The following is a 6,000-nucleotide window of genomic DNA, read 5'->3' on the forward strand; positions in this document are numbered from 1 at the left end:
CAAACAAAATGCAAGTAGTGCACACGGAAGAGAATCAGAGAAGGTCGTTTGAAAAGGTTTAGCTCCATTCAACGCAAACCAATGCACATAATGAAGCAAGCCTACAATTAGGGGTGTACATGGATCGGGTTGGTTCGGTTTTTATCAAAACCAAATTAAATCAACTATATCGGTTTGAATTGGTTCGATTTTGTCGGGTTTTTCGGATTTTTTTGTTACATAAATATTATTTCAATCTTACTTTGTTAAAATTATAGATAAAGCTTTGATAAATGAATATATGTTTAGTAAATATTAAAAAAGATTGACAAACATATGATCTATTAAAATATTCTAATGGGAGAATTTTTTTAGTAACACATGATAGTTATTTTCTTAGTCGTCTAACAATAATTTTTCGTTAATTTACGCTTTCAAGGTTAATACATGAGAGGATCCCAAATATTTCTACATTTTCTAAAGAAAATTCACTATAAAGTCTTAAAAATATAAATAAAATTTATATATTTATATGTCGGTTTGGTTCGGATTTTTTACTCAATACCAAACCAAGTCAAACCAAACCTAATCGGATTTTTTAATCGGTTTGGTTTGATTTTTCGGTTTGGTGCGGTTTTTCGGTTCGGTTTGAGGCCATTCCATCAAATCTTTGAGAAGGGGCCCAATCTCGTATTTGATGGTCGGCGTGGCGATAGGCTTCTTTAGAAAGGAGAGAATTTCAGAAAGTCATTCTCTCCAACCTTTTCTATCTATCTTTAGAAGTAGGGCGAGAGAAAGCAACCCTTCCTCTTGATCTGAGGTGCGAGGAGAAAGATTTCTTTTTTATGACTTCCACTTATCGATCATACCTACAATCATATAGATACAAATGTCTCAAAATGGCCGCAACATTTCAAAGTTCATGTAAATTTAGCAAATAACATAACAATACGGAAGCAAAGGGACAACCAACTAAGATTAAAACTTTAATCATCCTCAGTAAACCCACACTAAGTTTGATATTTACCGATATATTAATGAAAGTATGTAACTTCAGATATCTTGTAAAACCCAAGTTTCCAAAACAACAACTAGTTTCTTCCCTTCCACCAATCCATGGTTTGCTACTTGCTCTTACGAAGTATAATCGGACGGTTTCCACAGCCTTCCCTGAAAAGAGCATGAATTACCACATCATTAGGCATCTGGGTATAATATTACACCAATTCAATAACTAAACCTACTTCCAACCCAAACTTTGTGAACTCCGCAAGAAACCAGGTTTATGAAATTCATGCATACAAGTTTGGTTGATGTTGTTCTTTTCTCACTGATTTTTATTGTACTTAAACTGACTTTAGAAGCAGTCGTAAATGTTGTTTTCAGTATAGAGTTCTGTTACTTAGTTCCTTCACTATTCCTTCTTTTTTGTGGAGGGGGGAGGGGGAGGGAACAGGGATTACGCGTTCAAATACAAAACCAAGTGGCCTAATAGCAGGCACTCTTTATATCAACCCGAATCAATTGATATAAAGACATCAAAGTGGCATCAACCAGATGGAATATCAAGGGAACTGTTAGATCCAACTGAAAGCTACAACGCCCAAAGGCGGATCCAGGATTTTATGGCTGCGGATGCCACTCATAATGCCAAGCTACCACCAGTCAAGGATATTGTAAAAGAGTGATGTTTGGTCGATTCACTATATTTGAATATCTTAGTTCGGTTCGATCTATTTAGAATTAATACAATACGGCTAATAAAATTTTGGTATATAAATAAATACGCAATCACCAAATAAAAATATTTGGTCCAATTTGATATCAAGAAAAAAATAACGAATAACAAAGGAAAGTAATTAAAGTTATATTCAAACAAAACTTTGGAGATCTAGAAAATGAAAAAGGAAGCAAATACATAACGTACATAAGAAGTTTCGATCCTGGGGGCTACCCGGGCTAAAGGCCTGAAAAACTGTAGCTTTTACCATTGGCACCAACCGTCAGTTTGTTTTTATGGGTGGCGCCCTTTATTAATATCCATTTTATTATGTGAAATATCAGTATATACATTTAATGTTACCTGAGCGTCCGGGTGGCGTGACAACCCCTCTACACTACATAGATCCGCCCTTGACAACGCCTATCACTTATGAGTGATGGGTCTTCAAGAAGGTAAAAGCTGATCATGTAACTGTGACAGACCCACTACATCGATTATGCTGCAGTACCTTAAGCACAATAAGAGACACAACATTCATTATACTTGAATAACAGAAAACTTACCATTCATTTCTTCAAGTGCCGCAGCCGTCTAACGGGTTGGAAAAACTCACAAATCCATATCCCTTGGTCTTACCAGTCCGCTTGTCTCTCACAACCTGTCAACATGAATTGTAGAACCCCTTTGTTACCGAAACTTGCAAGCTACAACATACAATTATACAATAAAGTTCAAAGAGAGCAAGGCGAATATAAAATACTTTTTCTCCATTCTTTCTTTTCAGGTCTAATAACATCAGCATGATGGATCTTGAAATATAACTAATAGACTGTTTGGCCAAGTTTATTTTTGGCCAAAAATTGAGGTGTTTGGCCAAGCTTTTGGAAGGAAAAAAAGTGCTTTTGAGGAGAAGCAGAAAAAAGTAGCTTATCTCCAAAAGCACTTTTGAGAAAAATACACTTAGAAGCAGTTTTCTAAAGCTTGACCAAACACTAATTGCTGCTCAGAAGTGCTTTTCAAACTAATTAGCCAAACACAAACTGCTTCTCACCAAAAGTACTTTAGAGAAAAACACATTTGAAAAAAAGCACTTCTCGAAATAAGCTGATTTTTGCAGCTTGGCCAAACGGGCTATAAGAGACACTTCTTTTTTATCAGGCAACTAAGCTACACTTCTACATAACACATTACAACTGCAACTTTGGGCAATAAACAAATTACCAGTAGACTATGTCCTAATGAAGAGGTAAGGTATCACCACCGCTACAATCTTGTCAATTAGATGTAACCAATCTACAACCTTGATTAGATGCTCACTGCTTTAGACATCCAAAAACTGGCAATATCTCACACCCTTTTCATTGGCTTATTTCTTCAGTTTATGCAAATACACAGTAAAATACAGAACTAAGTCAACATGCATGTCTGCATTGTACCCCACCCCAAAAACAAGAAAAGAACACACACACACGAGCGCGCACGCGCACACAAACATACAACCTGAGGAATACAATTTTTGATCCTACAATGATACTATTAATATGTTCTCTTTAATTTTGACCATTCAGGAGAAGTCTCTCTCAAAACCAGATGCATGCGTACGACTATAGATGTACCCAGACTATCACTAGATGTCTATGCATTAGGATTTCTAGCTTTCTGAAGATTCATGAATGTTCGAGATGTAGAAATATGATGTAAGAAAAAAAAGAAAAGAATTAAATTTCTAGGGGACCAAAAATATCTCCCTTCATGACCAGATATACCAGTTCTCATATATGCCAATTAACAACAACAACAACATACCCAGTATAATCCTACATGTGGGGTCTAGGGAGGGTAATGTATATGCAGACCCTACCTGGAGAGGTAGAGAGGCTGTTTCCGATAGACCCTCGGCTCAAGAAAGCGTGAAGAGGAAGAGAAGGGAGAAGAAAAAGAAGAAGAAATAGGGGGAAGAAACAAACAAGAAGGAGACAAAGGACGATAAGACAAATGGGGGAAAACTATTGGAAATCAGTTCTCATGTATACCAGTTCTCATGTATGCCAATCAAAAACATAAAAATATAAAACTATTGGAAAAGTAAAATGATCTAACAGAACATACCTCAGCCATATTAAAGGTTGGAAACCTTGAAAAGGCTTTTGATAAGACATCATCATTCACCTCGTTCCCAAGATTACCACATAATATACGATAATTATCTGTGACACCATCCGAATAGTAACTTAGTTATTCCACTGTACTAGGATTTGCACCAATTCTACCAACAAAGGCACAAATAAGTGAATAACCATGGGAAACAGGTGCAAAAAGCCATCACAGAAGGAAGTGACTAGAGAACCAACAGTGGATACAATCACTGCAAACCATAATTCATGAAAGCGGAGCAATAAAGCATAATACTTAAACATCTTAGCCGCAAAAAGGATATACTCAAACATGTAGGATCTGATAGATTACTAGCAGAGTTTGTCTCCTTCACATCTAAGTTGCTCGGACTAGGGTGCGGCCGTGCGGGTATCCGATACGGGGACGGACCCGAGTATCGGATTCGGTAAAATCTAAATTTTAAGATTTGAGGGTGCGGATCCGGATATGGATACAGGTGCAGGGATTCGGCTAATAAAAAATAGAGCTATAAAAATATTGTAAATTTTGAGAGATATTCTGTGAAAATCTTACAAGAATATTGTAGAATTCAATCATTCATTCTCCAAGATGGTCATTATTCTTTCATTCTCCTAAATCTGTTTTATTTTTGATTTTGAGAAATCAAAATCTCAATTTTTCTCCCAAATTTGTCGATGGACTTCGGTCAAAGTGTCCAAAGACAGTTGACCGAATCCGGGACATATCCCGCTCCTGCTCCTGTCCCCATCTCGTATCGAGGGGACGACACCAAAATCGAAGAGTCCCCGCAACTTAGCTTCACATTCTTTTTTCTAAACACCTCTGGAGAAAGCACTAAAAGAAGTCAATGCATTTAGAAAGAGAAGACACAAAACTTCCCATATCTTAACTAACACAAATTCCTATAGTAGATCTATTTTCTATTCAAGCATCTATTATCCAGACAAGAGAGATAGCTAACACGGGTTATAAATTATAGTACTGTGAGATAGATAAAACGAGGTGGGGATAGGATGATTACATTAAGGATAGTATCGGGAAAGGAGACAATCAATATTATTAGTGCTTGTGCTCCACAAATTGATTAGCTGCAAAGCTAAGTTTTGAGAGAATATGAACACCATGGTTCAAGGAATTCCAGGAGACCAACAAACCTTTATAGGGGGGTGATGTAAATGGTCAATGTAGGTAAAGATAGTGACAATTTTGAACAAGTACCCAAGGGTTGAGGTTATGGAACAAGGAATTACGAAGGAAAGGCAATCTTAGAATGCACTTTAGCTTAAGATTTAGTAGTTGCTAACACATATTTTAAAAAGAGAGATTCTCACCTAATAACTTATAAGAGTGAAGGTAACCATATTGAAATAGATTTTATCCTTACAAGAAGATGTGATAGAACCACATGTAAGGAGTAAGGACTTGAAGGTACATCAGTACATGTGGAGTAACAGCAATATGTTAGTTAATCTAGATCAGTATTGTTATGGATTTTATGGAGTTGTTAGCTAGAAAAGAGTAGCAGATTGTCTGGTCGAGCCCTGTTTTGATTCTTGTATCCTTCTGTCCAAATTTTACTGTGCAATGTACAAACTAACAGCAATTCCTATACAGCACAAGCAATTTGAATTTCCAATCATACCCCGATATTGTTTGCAAGCACGTCAATGAAGAGCTGTTGTTCTTGTTTATGAAGTATAGTACCAATAGTAATACTTCTCCAAAACAGTCCTAGTTTTAACAAAATAAACTAATAGCAATAAGGGGCCAAAGCTATTTTTCCCTAGATGAATGCACAAGCAACGAATTCAAAAATTACCACTGCTTCCCTAAATTGTGTTTATAATGCAAAACACACCGTGTGCGGAATGTCAAAATATTAGGCCTACTTAGCTCCCCATTCTAGCATCAAGACAATCATTAGCTATGATCATCGTGTCTATCTCACTCTAACAAAGGCAGTCTGATATAATATTAGCATTTCAAAATAGGAAAGAGATAATGATCAAAAACAAACCTGGAATATCACTTTTTTCGCGAGTTTCCTACCTGAACTAACCATCACCAACTATTTATAACAACACTCCTCGACTAGTATCTGATGGTGCTGGAAACTCGCAAAAAAATGATGCTTCAGGTGTGTTTTGACCATTATCTCTTAA

At 36.5% G+C, this 6,000-nt stretch overlaps 1 long non-coding RNA gene across 2 annotated transcripts; it reads right to left on the reverse strand.

Moving 5' to 3' along the window:
• Window positions 1-889: 889 nt before the first annotated feature.
• LOC104229989 (uncharacterized) lies at window positions 890-5,760 on the reverse strand. Of its 2 annotated transcripts, none has more exons than XR_011400030.1 (5): window positions 5,658-5,760; window positions 3,812-3,909; window positions 2,266-2,360; window positions 2,063-2,173; window positions 890-1,149 (listed from the first exon to the last, which is right to left on the reverse strand). It is a non-coding gene; the product is annotated as an uncharacterized lncRNA (long non-coding RNA). The 2 variants fall into 2 exon arrangements; XR_011400031.1 differs by having other exon boundaries at window positions 5,697-5,752.
• Window positions 5,761-6,000: the final 240 nt, after the last annotated feature.

Source organism: Nicotiana sylvestris, chromosome 5 (assembly GCF_000393655.2).
Source record: "Nicotiana sylvestris chromosome 5, ASM39365v2, whole genome shotgun sequence".
Lineage (NCBI taxonomy): Eukaryota > Viridiplantae > Streptophyta > Magnoliopsida > Solanales > Solanaceae > Nicotiana > Nicotiana sylvestris.